The sequence below is a fragment of the Phragmites australis genome, chromosome 12, assembly GCF_958298935.1.
Source record: "Phragmites australis chromosome 12, lpPhrAust1.1, whole genome shotgun sequence".
In the NCBI taxonomy this organism is placed as follows: domain Eukaryota; kingdom Viridiplantae; phylum Streptophyta; class Magnoliopsida; order Poales; family Poaceae; genus Phragmites; species Phragmites australis.
In genome coordinates, this window is record NC_084932.1 from 22,127,159 (window position 1) to 22,142,704 (window position 15,546).

Genomic DNA, 15,546 nt, shown 5'->3' on the forward strand with positions numbered 1-15,546 from the left:
AAAAAATTTTTAATTTTTTTCGTATAAAAAATGTTCATCAGTCATAAGTGATGGGACGAATTAGTAGGCACCGTCATTAATGATGACTTATCAGTGACGCGTTCGGAGATCCGTCACTAATAACGGTTATCACCCGTCACTAAAGGTCTTTTTTCACGTGGTGTTGCATCGTTCATCAATCATAAGTGATGGGACGAATTAGTAGGCAGCGTCATTAATGATGACTCATCAGTGACGCGTTCGGAGATTCGTCACTAATAACGGTTATCACCCGTCACTAAAGGTCTTTTTTCACGTGGTGTTGCATGAAGAATAAATTAATATTCTAGCTAACTATTGAATCATACATTAGTAAACTCAAATTAAACCATTAGCTAGCTATTTGGCACGAATTCGACTACTCCTTCAGATACCACGTGCGCTTCATCTCAATCACTGATTTTCAACCCGTCAGACGATCAAGGCCCAATCTGGACCTCTTGAGAAGATTTGGGCGGCCATTATTGAACGAGTCCGGCCGATCAACCGGTGGCTGGAATTCTGAAAACAGCAGCCATGAGAAACATGACGTGCAGCACCATCTGGGCAACAAAATGGACCTGTTCATGCATTCCCTGAGCAGCAAGACTTTCAAGCAACAAAATCTTATAGTTCGTTAATTAGCTTTGTCCTTCTGTCCTTGTTGGCTAGCTGCACTCCAAAGTTGACATGCATGCATTGCATTATATTAGTCCATGACGTATCTTATCCTACTTGTGAACGAAGTGAGTTTGAAAGCATGTGAATGTGCAAAAAATTAAAAATGAACGCACATGTATGCATGATGCAAGCAAGGAAAATTGCATTCTATATATGACGCGACATCCAAATATTTAAAACCTCGACCCGTGTTGTACATTAAAGTGTTTAAATTTGTCCCATGAGAATGACAATGGACTTATTGTCAATGTGCATTAAAGTGGTGGTGGAAGATGCGCGTCGGAGGTGGCGTTCCTGTCCTAAACGACACGTAAATCAGAGCAGCGGAAGTGCTTCCAGATACAACCCGTTCATAGAAATTATATACATTTGCTACTTTTAGTTTGTCTTTCTTTTATAGGAAGATATAACATTTCCTGTTCTATACAATTACTATTTCTAGATGCCCAAATAATTCCCACTTTTGCAAATGAGAGGATATATATGAAATTGATTTTGCACCAAAAAAACTTTCCAACATACAATTAATTTTTTAAATTAAATAATTAAGAATTATATTTTCATCTGTAGAGGGAAAAAAGCGAAATATATATGACCATTGGTGCTCTATTTTATGCATGGATGTGCACCACATCGTTCCATGCTAATATCGATTGGGCAAGTTCCCTAGTTCTTTATATTATATAACAGTATAAAAAATTCCAAGAGAATAAATGAAAATAAACACTTGCATAGAACCAGATCGATTTCTTGATTTTGGAGAGGAAAATACCCTGATTAAATCCCTACACGAGCTTTCCCTCTAATCTCTACTACTTAAAAAATCTCTAATGAGTCCTGCGTCCACTTTGAATCTCACATCCCCTGAATCCCACGCCCACCTCCTCCCTCACCTTTTCATCCCATGGTCCTCATCCCCCTCATCTATTCATCCTATGGCCCTTATCATCCCGAATCCACTCCACCCTCTCCGCCTTCCCCTCACCTTTTTGCATCACCTTGGCCCAAATCCCACCTCTTCGCTGACCTCACATCTGTCCGCCACCTTGGTCCAACCCTAACCTGCCGTTCTCACCTTCTCCTGAGCCATCCCCTCGCCTATTGCACCACCTCTAGCGTGGGCAGCAGAAAAGGGATGCAGCCGTCGCCACTGGAGGACACATCACCTGCCTCATCCAACACTTATTGCCCTCCATTGATCAGATCTGCCACCTGTTGGCCTCCACCAGATCGGATTCGCAGCCTCCTCCCTCTCCGCACCGTGTTGCCCCTAGGCAGCAGCAAAGGGGCACAACCGCCACCGATGGAGGCCACATCATCCACCTCATCTAATGTTTATTGCCCTCTACCAGCCAAATCCGCCACCCATCAGCCTCCACCAGGCCGAATTCGTCGCCTCCTTTGCCACCACCTCCTCCTCCCTCCCCACACTGCCTCACTCTAAGGCTAGAAAGTGTGGATCAGGACACTGTCATGTGAGAGAGAGATGGAAGAGGTGGATGTGCTGCCAAGCCGATCCCGACGGCAGCATCCTCATCAACATGCCTACCCATGAGACCACCTGCGGTGAGACCATGTAGGGCATCTCTGAAAAAAATCTCCATCAATGGCTCCCGAACATCGTGCTCCCTCGAGGTATCCTTAGCTGCTTCATGATTGACATCATCCGTCCATGTCATTGTCGGCCTCCCCAAGATCGCCGCATCCTCTGCCTCCTGTGTCACCGAGGCACCACTACGACTACGACTGCACCTACACTGAGGCATAACCATCATAAGGTGGCCGATCGGCCATCGGTTCAGGTTCAACCTCATGCAACCATTCTACCTAGACAACGAGAGCAATAGCACCCCCTTCACATCCCTTATGGTCCTTGCTCTTGCTCTAATTGCAAAGCTTCAGAATCACCATTAAGGTATGCTATTTCCTGCTTCCCCAAAAATTCACTGTTTCATACATGCTCAAAGTTGATAAAGCTCCGATGTTATCGGTCTCCCCTGTTGGGCCATCTTGAGGTATGTGACCGACACATCATGCACATCAAATATTTGTTGGAATTTTGCACTGATAAGCGAACTATTCAACGCTATGTTCAAATTGGTATATTATTTTAATGTTTTGTTCTGCCAATTAGTGATAGTAGTGTGAGCTGGCTAATTAGTATGAATCCTTTGTGTATTTCTATTTCTAAGATGATTATCCAGGTAGCGAAAACCCATCCTAGAATTAGTATATATGCTATCCATCTTCACTGACATTGGGAAATCATTTGTTTGCATTTAGTTTCCTGCATTTCAAATGAAGCATCAAGAAAATTGCTTTTCTTAAGGCTCAAAGCAGTGTGAGCTGGCTAATTAGTGTGAATCCTTTGTGTATTGCTATTTCTGAGATGATCAGCCAGGTATCGAAACCCATCCTAGAATTAGTATAAATGCTATACATCTTCGCGGACATGTGGAAATCATTTGTTTGCATTTAGTTTCCTGCATTTCAAATGAAGCATCAAGAAAATGCTTTTCTTGAGCCTCAAAGTAGTGATGGTGGTCTTTTTCATCTTTTTATATTTGTGTATTGTTTGCTATTCTTAGTTTGTTTCCACATTTTCTCAGTTTGATTAGATAAGCATGCTGCATCTAAATATTGCTGGTTTCCATAGGTGCATTGTTGTTCATAATGTATTCTTGCATTCACCATTCTTGCCGTGCAAAAACGAGGCAAATGCGACGAGGCCCTATGTGACGTGCGCGATGGGTCCAGCCTTGCAGGCATTTCTGACATAGGAGAAGGGAGCCAGACGGGGGATAGCAACACGTGAAGTGAAGGCGATGGTGGTAGCAGTCTTTGCAGGAAGAATGATGTAAGATGGTGCCCTTATATTACTCACTCTTTCCCGTTTCCTTCCCTGCACCGTAGCCATGCACTGTTATTAGAGCCAGTTCCCCATAGCACAAAACAAGAGATGTCAAATTTTGAGTAATTGATCTATATAGGTAATATCGCTTAACTTCACTTTGTTTCGGAAAGGATGCTATCATGGCATTGTGATTGTTTTTATTTAAAATTAGTAAATTGAGAAGCTCTCATAAGCTTATTCATGGATACATTATGGATATGTTTGGTATGAAATTTCACCCCGTTATTTGTTTCAGATTTTTCATATGGTCGGGGTGATATTTGCAACAATAGATAAGGTTATTCATTTCAGGTGAGCACATGCAAGTCATACTCGGAGCCTCTTTCCCTAACTCAGATTTAAGCTAATACTCTTTGTATTGTACCAAACTAAACGAAAGGCTACCACTAAATTGGAATCTTGCAACTGCCTGTCGTAGCTCAAAGTGTGTCCCAATATTGTGCTCAGAATGTTATTTTGAAAGTAAAATTTTCATCTGTAATCTGGAATACCTTTTGTTTCCAACTAGGACAACAATCAAGATATTGGTGCCTGAAGATGGTTAGGAATTTAAGATTGGAAATCTTAGCAAGGGAAAACTATATGGCTGTATGTAGAAAGCTTGATTTTTTTTAAGAGTTTAGGAGCCTTTTTGATTACTAAATTGGTTCCTGCTCATTCTGAACTTAGGGATCGTTTCACTGTTTTGGCTTATATGTAGGTCTTGTCGAAATAAGACCAAGAGTAATTTTGTTAGTGTGGATCATTTTTTTTGAGAGGTTCAAAGCAAGTCATGTTGGTCAGAATCTTGCTATGGAGCTTTCAAACAATAGTGCATTCTTTCAGTATCTATTCGTTATCTAAGTGGGAGCTTTTCAAGGCCTGTTTGAAGAATTGCGCATTAGGTGAGCACTCTGAACACCAAAAGGCAGGAAAACTTTATAAAGAGTTGTACAATATCACACCGATTGCAATGTAGAAGGAAGAGACGAGTGCCACTCAACGGCGATGACATGAACAGTGACGGAGGGAGTGGATGATAATGTTCTATTGTAGAATGATGTCGGTTGGGTATGGGCCTCTGATGGGTGATCAATTGTTTTTCTCTCTTCAAGACGGTGTTAGTCTAATATGAGCTTTGACCGATGTGGTTGCATTTAGCCTGCATTGTGGAGAGATCATTCATGAAAGAATCAGTACTCCAACATCTCAGATTAACTCATCTTCTTTCTGGTTTTTTTTTTACAATGTCTTCATTTATTAGTAATTTTAGTGATAAATCGAGATATTCTTGTGCCAATGAACTTTTCCTATCATTTCATTTAGTGATTATAATGAAAGCCCTTTGTAGAACTTAAATTTACAATTCTTAACTATAAATATTCATCGAATGGTGGTATCACCATTTGTTCTAGACTCCAGAGTATGGTCTTCTTTCCAGATGGTATATAACTATAGAATATAAGGGTAGCATGGTGGGGTATGACGGTAAGAGGCGGTGAGGCAAGGGTGGTTGCAAGAAAGTGAATGCAAATGTGTTCGATTAATAGTTGATGGTATAGTCATCTCGTATCAAGCTGATGATGACGCATGTTATCTCGTAAAAATTTTAGATTACCGTTGCACGGGTATTTAACTGATTGTTTGTAAAGTTCCAAGAAAAAAAAGGACCAACACGATAATCAGGGTCAATTAGGGAAGAATCATGTATCATGTATGATTCATGCACTTTACACGTAGAAGGGGTCCTTTTCAGCTCACTTACATTTTAATTTATTCACGGTGCGCAATACTCCAAAGTTGACTCGGAGAACTGGCCGGCCGGGCCCGGGACGTCACGATCGCGGACCAATGCGCCGCCGGGTTGCAGAGACCAGTGAGTAGGAACCGAATCGGGTCAAGGAAAATGCACGTAGAATTGAGCGACAAGATCAAGCCCAGGTAGCTGACGAGATCACTAGACACTAGCTATAGCCACTTGTTTATTAATTTCATCAGTTTCCTTGTCAACGTAGCATTCTACCTACGTATTGTATATAGTTAAGTCCATCGTCCGTCTGGAGACTTCCATAAATATAAACATCCACTTTGAATTATGAAATGGACGTACTGTGGTATTAGCAGCTCGTGGTTAACAATTAGTAATGGCCATGAGCATTTTTATGGCCTTGGAAAGGTACCGATGAATACTAGGGAATCCAAACTTTCGACAAGGTATTGATATATCTCCTATCTTACGAGAGGAGGTATAAGAAATTAACACCGATGTCTTGGTACTTCTCCAAGGAGATCGAGTAAGAAAAGCTCACTAAATTTTAGGCAAAAAATTGTGTGGGCTTTGAGTTTCACTCCACGAGATTGCACGACAGGAATAGATCCGTTAGGAACCTTGAGTTTCACACACGAAGAAATTTGCTTCCGAGGAATAAGGAAAAATTGTCCCGTACCAAATGGGGGCATAACTTAACGCTGACCTATGTGTACCTCCGTCGTCGTCGGTGAGCGATCATATCCATTCTATCAGTCTTTTTTTTCTTGAGACGAATCCATTCGATCAATCTTGCTACCTCTTTCTTGCAGGCACAGCACCTCTTGGGCTACTGGGTTATTGTGTCCTCTTTGTGCTTGTGGGCTTTGATTTAGTTATAGGTTTTTTTTCAAATTTTCTTTATTTTTATATTCTAATATTTAAAAAATTCATAACTATTTAAAAATATTGGACATCTAGACTACCGTCGTTTGTTAAATGGGCGACACCAAGATATCATCCTTTCAACGGCCGACAACTTTAAAAAAATAAAGGTGTCGCCCATTTATGAAATCATAAAATATTGTGTTACATTGCTCTCAAAATTCAAAATAATATTGAAATTCTTATAAAAAATTCTGAAAAGAAGTAGTATGTTGTAGAGGATTCTATAATCTATTTCTCAAAAAATATTCAACTCAAACAATAACTTGTACAATAAGAAAAAAAGACAAATTTTATCGTACACAGTCTGTCACGATGATATTTGTTTTTTTCTCATTGTACAAATCATTGTTTTGTCTGAATTTTTTTTAGAGCTAGACATAGTATCCCCTACGATATACATGTTTTTTAGAATTTTTTATAACTATTTCGATATTGTTTTGAGTTTTGAGAGTAATAGAACGCAATGCTTTTAGATTTTTTTAAAGGTGTCACCCGTTGAATAGATGACACTTTTATTTTTTTTTAAGGTGTCGTTTGTTGGTAGGGTGATATTTGGTGTCGTCTATCCAATAGACGATAATAGTTTAGATGTGCAATATTTTGAAATGACTGTATATTTTTGTAAATATTAAAAATAAAAATTAAGAAAATTCGTTTTTTTTTCATCGGATAGCCTTTTGTGTTTGTGCTGTGTCCGTGGTGTTCAATGTGCAGGTTGTTTCAGCCTTTTATGCAAGAGGCGTGGAGTTTTTTTTTTTGGTTTTGAGACGAAGAGGCGTGGAGGTTGCAAAACATACATTGTCGCCGCATCTATTACCCTAGTTGATTAAGGATATGCTATACATGCCCGTATTTATCAGTGACGTGGCACGAAGTCAAAGCTTGTACCTGACTTCCTACTAAGTGCCAATGATTATAAGTAAGCGCCACGTCTTCCTATTCAGCTCCATTTTTTTAGATGGATATTTTTTTTCTTGATACAGGGAGACCACATTTCCATTACAGAATAGGGAACTGCCGCCCAACGAACGAGGAGTAGGTCATCAGTGAACTACTGAACCACAACAGAAACAGCATGACTAGTGAGCGGTCTCATCATCAACCAGAGTCAGCGAATCAGCATCCGCATGTCCATCTCCAGGAAGAAGTAGCAGCCGGGTCCCCCCTTGAGAGCCGGAAGATTGCTGTTGAGGCATAATTTGTGAAACACAATCCAGAAGTCTTGGGCACCGGACACGGATCCTCTGCATTAATGATGATTAATGCAGAGGATTACTGTTTTTACACAGTAATATGAGTCTGCTGCTACAGTACTCCTACTGCCGAACACTGTAGCTCTCTGCAGTTGCCAGTAGCCACTGCAAAGGATCCGTGTCCTTGGGCACCACGCATAAGCGCCTCTCAGAAGATCTGCTCAAAATGTCAAAAAACGAACATGCATGAAATATTCTTTCGCTAGAGTCACGGATCAGTTTTTTTTTTCAAAGCAAGCATTATTTCTAGATTTCCCGATGTCACATATAAATTTTTGCCATTAGCCATATGTGTTTGAACCCATAAGTAAAATTATTGAAGTGAAGTTAATGAGTCTATGGCTCACTCGGATACGATTAATACCGATAATAATCTTTAAATCATAGAAAGTCCAATTACAAAAATACGTGCACAACAATTAGATCACTAGATGAACTCGTTTCTTGCTGTTTATATTTCTTTGGATGGATTACTACTAAATTTTTGCGATATTTTTTTTAGGAACGTAAGAGAAGTACTACAACCTTACTCAGACTCGAGGTTGAGCTCTAGTCGAAGTCGTGATCCTGGTCGAGTCTCAAGACAGCACGTCAGTAAAATAGGCATAACTCTCTCATACGAAGTCCGTTTTAGGTGTTTTTGGACTTACTAGAAAGCTTATGTCGAGCCTTTTCAAATGGATCTATACTCGACCAAATATTCCTTATAGTTCAGTCACATTCGAAGAAATAAGGTGCTACGTCACCGTTTTGGACCTTGTCAAATCTTGTAATCGTGTCGAGGTCGGAGTCCAGATTGTGCACGCCTTTTTCCATAACTACACAACTCTAGGTTGACCCCCTCATGCCCCCTATAAATATATGGTAGCCGTCATAGTTTATGCTCGGGTTTAGTTTAGATTATTTTGTTTTAGATAATTTCGCTGTTTATCAGTTTGTTGAACCCCAAACTCGAGCACTTCATTGGTAATTAGTAATATTCAGATTGCATCTACCTTTTCTTGCTTGTGTTCTCGATTCGCTTGCAAAAAAAGCCTTCTTGGCAAGGTTAACCGCGTCTTGGCACGGTTGATAACCATGGAGTAGTGGTGTAGTGGTCGCGAGGGTTCTCGGTCTATTCTGGTCGGAGTCTTTGGATCATCAACATCGAAACTCCACCAATTAACTTATTATATTACCTTCGGAAGATCGGGCAAACACGCATCAAGTGATATCAGAGCATCGGTTGCCCATTAGGTAATCTCAGTTATCTTCTTTGTTTAGTTTTGTTCCATCACCTAGAATCCAGAAAAATTGCCCCACAAAAATATTGAGATCATAGTTTTTTTTTGCTATCCAAACCACTTTGAGCTTTTCGCAATTTTGTTTTCAATTTTCGCGTTGTTGAGTTTGAGTCTATCGTCAGTGTCTTTGTTGCTGGTCGAGTCATCGTGTTCTACTTTCTAGTGTCGAGTCTTTGCTGTCTTAGTCGTCGTGTATCTCGATTTACCCTTGTCTACTTTAGTTGAGATTGTGTCACAGGTAGTGTCGGCCACTAGTCAAGTTCGACCATCAACTCGGGTTTAACTACCAGTCATGTTCAACCACCTACTCCACTTCGACCACTAGTTGGGTTCGACCATCAACTCAGGTTTGACCACTAGTTGTGTTCGATCACCTACTAGAATTCGACAATCAACTCAGGTTCGACCACTAGTTGTGTTCGATCACCTACTAGAAATCGATTATCTACTCGAGTTCAACCATTAGTCGAGTTGACCATCTACTCGGGTTCGACCACTAGTCACTTTAACCATCTACTCGAGTTCGACCACTAGTCGAGTCGATCATCTTTTTATTACCTTTATACCCCTACTCTCCAGACAAAGTTTGTGACCCATATAACTCTTTCGACTTAGAAAAGTCAGTAGAAGAATTTTGAGTTTATGTCACATTCGCAAAAAAAAGCAAGTAAGAAGCAAAGAGTGCCAGAAAAAAGAAAGCAAAGAGTGCAAAAAGAGAGAGAATTAAAAAAAAACAGAATCGAATTTTGTTCTATTGTACTTGTGTCTGATATAGTCTTCGACTTGCTTGAGCTAGTTCTAGTAACGTGATCAGGCTAGCAACATTGACGAGTACTGTGGACTTTTATTCAACTTTGCTAATCTGGTTTCATTAATTGTTATTCCTTGCTACTAAATATTGCCTGTCCAAGCTACACCTTCTCTCGATCAGAACGGTATCTTTCCTTGCAACTACCTCACTCGCACCCGATAAGGTATCACGAGCTAGCCACTGATTGTGCTAACTGCAGTGATTGGTAAGAACACATGCAAGAGCGTGGTAAGACGCTTGAGAGTGTGTGACTCCACCTCCATCACCTAGTAGTAGATAGGGATAATTTATCTTTCGTTATTTTCTATCTTCGACTAACCATGGCAGGAGAAACATAGAACGCACAAGAGTCTGTTTTGAGGGAAGAACTCACAATATTGTTGGATGATCATTGACAAACTATTAATGATGATATTGACACGAAGCTTGCAGGAACCAATATTGCATTGCAGCGACTCAATGAAAGCATTACAATGCTCAAAACACGCTTTGATCAATTGTTTAATCCGCCATCGAACAATGGTCGAGTGGATCCTCATGGTGCAGCCTATGAACAAGAGGAGTCCATCGCGGATGATTAAATTTTGAGACAAGAACGTGATGCCTTTGATGAATGACAAAGGAACCGATTGAACTTCAATCATCAAGGTATGAGAGTTAATAATTTCCAGCAACATAACCTACGTATTAATGATGATCTAATTGTTAAAGTTAAGTTTACTATACCATATTTTGAGGGTGCTTATGATGCTGAAAGGTATTTAGATTGAGAAATGAAGGTAGAACAGAAGTTTAATGCTCATTTAGTTCCTAAAGTGCATAGAGTTAGGCAAGCCACTAGTGAATTTAAAAATTTTGCAATCATCTGGTGGAATAGAGTTTGCATTGACAGATTATCGCCTACTACATGGAATGCTTTAAAGGTTGCTATACGTAACATATTTATTCCACCCTCTTTTAAACGTGAATTGCGTAAGAAATTGCAAAAGAATATTATCAGGAGCTTCAAATTATTATGTTGCGTTGTGATATTATTTAGGATGAAGAGGCTGCAATCGCACGCTTTTATAGAGGGTTAAGGTGTGAAATTCAGGATATAGTTGATTACAAAGAATATGATAGTGTTCCTAGATTGTTCCAACTTGCGTGTTTGGCAGAAAAAAATTATAGGGATGACAAAAGAGGCTAAGGAGCAATTTTGGAAGCACAACTACTTCCAAATCAACACCGGGACAAGTCAAAACAGCCCCACATTCAGGTACACGGTCTGCTACCCCCTTCTCGAGTAGGGCACATTCAACAATACCTTCGACACCGTCACATGCTCCCGAGGTAAGCAAATCCGTAAGTGTACAGGGTCCAGCCAAGAGCTTTTTTTCAGTTGCCTCGATTGGTCGCACGACTGGGATTATTTGCCACCGATGTAAGGGAATGGAACAGTCATGAAGGATTGCCTAAGTCAGCGCGCGTACATTGTAACAAAAGACGGTGGATATGTAAGTGCTAGTGATGTTGATGATGAATACGCTCTTGCAGCTAACCATGCAGGTGACGAGGATGGACGTGAGATGGATATCGACCATGAGGAGTGTTCGATGCCACTGCCACGGAGAATTATAGGACCCTCATTGTGCAGCGAGTGTTAAGCACTCACATGGAGCAAGCAAAACAGATACAACGTCACAATTTGCTTCAGATATTCCTCATAGTCAAAGATTATCGTGTTCGAGTCAGTATTGATGGAGGAAACTGTAATAACTTGGTAAGTTATAATTGTGATCCACAAGATAGGTCAGTTACTACAAATATGTATGTCGTAACTTGGTAACCTTCTCTAGTCGTAATTATGTACGTTTTGTCATGTGATCGTAACTTGTTCACCCCTGCATACACCCCTAGTTATGATCTCAAAAGCAGTATAGTTACGATCCACAAGATAGGTTAATTACTACAAATATATATGGTTACAACTTGGTAACCTTCTCTAGTCATAATAATATATTTTTTTATCATGTGATCATAACTCAACTATCTGTACTGTCGTAACTGACTATTTTTGTTAGTCGTAACTTGGAGGTGGCGCAAAGGTGACTGCACTAGACCCATGTTGTAACTACAGTATAGCACAAATCGCAACTAGATATCTATCAAATTATAACTACAGTATAACACAAATCGCAACGAGGTGGCAATGTCCATGACCTATACATGGATGAAGACTTCTCCTCTTCCTCGTCGAGACAACACTTCCACTCGCACGACGCGACGGTGCAGCCACCGATGTCATCCACGCCCACACCGACGGCGCAGACACCCCTGCTATCCACGTCGTCCAGTGCGGGCGGGAGTGGCGCACACGCTGTTCGAGGCGGCTAACCTGTCGTTCCTACCAGACCTCAACGTCGACTTCTCGTCCGTGGCGTCATCATCCAGCGGGGGCGTGGCGTCGTCGACAGCAGTCAAGGAAGGAGGTTGGGGTAGGTGGGCCAGCTAGCTGCTGCTGGAGTGCGGATGAGTGGTGGCTGCGCGCTATAGCCAGCGCGTGCAGCAGCTGATGTGGATGCCCAACGGGCTGGTCTTGCCGTACAATGACGTGGAGCAGAAGTTGACGTCCTTCTTCCTGCATGGGCTTGCGGCTCACGCCGTTGGGCCGCGGACGCTGCGCACACCGTAGTGGCGCAACGCAGGTCTTCTTCCTGCAGGGGCTTGCGGCTCACGCCGTTGGGTCGCGGACGCTGCGCACAGGTAGTGACGTAATGCATGTCTGTTCTGCATCTAGACGTAAGAATAGACTTATCGTATGCATATATATATATGTGTGTTTTTTTTATTTTGTTATCGAAGCGAAAGTTTTGCTTTGATCGCTCAATTCAGAAATCACAAACGAATGTCTGCATTTCTTAGCAAACTTATTACTGTCGAACCATACATTAAGGTCCTCTCTTGCCATATTAGTTTTCAGCAACTTGAAACAGCATGATCTATAATAAGGTTTTTTGCAGGGTTCTGACCGTTTGTTTAGTGTGATTAATCGTTTTGAACAAAATTGTGAGATACCATCTGGTACTTTCGACTCTTATGATGTGGAAGGTTCATGTGAGTGTTTGCATTGTTAATTTTTTTGCCCAATTTTTTGTAGGAACCTTGTTAGTTATTCAGTTAGCAGTACTCTGTTTAAAGATCAATCTAACTATTGCTTCTCCTCCCAATTCTAAACGTTCATTTTCCTTCCAGGTCCTCCTTGATTCAGTCTTGTATCTCTGGGAACCTCAGTTTCATCCTCTCATCCGTGAAGTAATTTATGGACAATTCAGAGAACTATAATTTCCATCCTTTATGAGTTGTTTTGTTATGGTTTGAGTAATGTTTTTTTTTTGTAGGGACACAAGGATTCACTTTTATGGATAATTGATGAAGGGAAAGAATTCCAAGATTTTCAGGTTCGCTCATTTAATATTTGCATAATCAATTTTACCAATCATCGGCAGCAGCCTGCTTAGAACTACTATGAAACCATATTTCTTTTTTTTCCCTTTTGCAGCGACTGGCATCAAACCCGGGAGGCTTCCCTCTACATTTGAAACCATGCATTGTGATATATTGTGACTAAGCTGAAAACTTCCGTGGTATGCCATTGAACTTCCTAGTGTTTTTTTGGTCGTCAACAGCATATCTTGTTATTATGTTATTTTCTACCTGTGCATAATGTTTGTATTTTAGCTAACAGTAATTTTTTCATATGTTAACCTGGAGACTATATTTGGTAGAGGATTGAATCAAGCCAGCAATGAAAACCAAAAGAACACATATTATGTCAGCATGATACATCTGAAGAATTGTGAATTCTTTTTTCAAAAGCTAACATATCTCAATGAATCCAGGAACAAAATTAAGAATATAAATTAATGCTGTCAGCATTGAACAATATTTGGATGACAATATGTTTTACAAAGTTCAAATCTCCTTCCTCCGTTGTTTGGACAATAAAAAATGCTTGTGATGCTAATGTGCTTTACAAGGTTCAGATCTCTTGTCCTACTTTTTTGTTGTTCTTCTCTAGGTTGATCCTATCAGATTTCAAGTATGTTGACTATGATCCATTGGTGCATGTATAATTTCTTGAATTCACGGTCTCTACATTCAAACACCAACCCAACTTAATTTCTTCTGAATTTTCTGATTTTTATTTTTTAAATGAACTTTGTAAGCAAACTAATTTACCATTTTCATATTTAATTGATCTTACTAAATGAATTGAACAATTGTTTAAACCTATCTCTATTTTAGATCTGTAGTTCTCTCTAGATGTTTTCAGTTCATTTCAGAACTTTCATTTTGGCATTCAAAACGCGACCAATTTAACTAAATCTCAAGGAAAATCTTGCTAATCCAAACAAGTCCCTATCAAGGACCTTATAGCACCCGCACAATTGAGAAATCATGTATCTTGCCACTGCAGCTTTTCGTGTGCCATGATGTGGGATATGCTCCTATGCAAAGGACTCATGGAGTTCGTTAGCTTGAGGAGTCTGCATGTTCCTTTGATTGAGTGATTTAGGGTGTGTTTGGTTCTTTTGCCCACCCTTGCCTAGCTAGAGGACAAACAAACATGTTTGATTTCTTTGCTTGATTTGAACTTGAACAAGGTGGGCAAGAATTTCCTTGATTTTGAGAGAGAGACAAATTGGCTCTCCTCTTCTAGCAAGGTTTGCCTTGCCTAACCTTGCCAATCAAGGCTAGTGGGTAAGGGTAGGCAAAGAAACCAAACATATTTAACTTCCTTGCCCATTGTAGCACAATCTAGGTGAGTTATCTTTTTAATAGTGTTGGAATACATGCCCTGCCAGCCAGGCCAGCCAGCCTAGCCAACACTACCTATGCATGTATGGACTGTGTATAGCAGCAATTGATAGCTTACCTTGTATAGAATATCACTTACCTTGCTTAGGCTTTCATTGTAAAGGATATACCTTGCCTAGTTTAGATATTACTTACCTTGTTTAACCCATTGTACCTCTATTTAAACCTCACAGATGTATGAGAATCAACAAGCCGAGCATTCTCTCCACTCTATTTCTTCATGGCATCAGAGGCCAAATTCTGGTGACCACCCCCCCTCTCACCTTCTACGCAGAACTTCCTACGCCTGGTGACCGTACGCCCCTCCAAACCTCCTGTGCAGAAACTCCTATGCCCACCAGCAGCTCCTTCCATTGGCGCTGCACTCACCAATGTGCCTTCTGTGCCCACACCTCAAGCCACCAGCCCCCACCAGCTAAATCTAGGTGCTGCAACATGTCCACCACCACTTCTTCCACTCTCTCCACCGTCAATGTGTGCACACACATTCCCTTCTCACTCGAGCTCCATCCACCAAATTATTCCCACCGGCGTGAGTTGTTTCTAGTTCTCGCTAGCAAGTTTGGTGCCCAGGGCTATCGCAATGGCTCCTCCCTCAAGCCAGACTCCAAGACATCATCTAACGATGCCGTCTCCAACTGGGAATCAACGGATTATGCCATCATCTCCCACCTCTGCATGTTCATCTTCGAGGAGATCCTCGCCATCATCCTTATACCCAACTCCTCTACACATGCTGTCGGGACCAGTCTGGAGGGATTGTTTTGCGACAACAAGACAACATGTGCCCTCTCCCTCGAAGCGGAGTTCCGCAACTTTGCTCAAGGCGACCAGACAATCCTCGCCTACTCCCAATGTCTAAAGTTCTTCACCGACCTTGGCCAGCTGGTGTTTGAGGACACTCTCATCCTCACCATGTTGCATAGGCAATCTGAGCCTTTTCGCAACATCGCCACCATCATCAAGACCAAGATTTCATTCCCCAAGTTCCTCGACGCCCGCTCCCTCCACAAGGAAGCTGATCTCAAGATCACGGCACCCGGTCCGTTTAT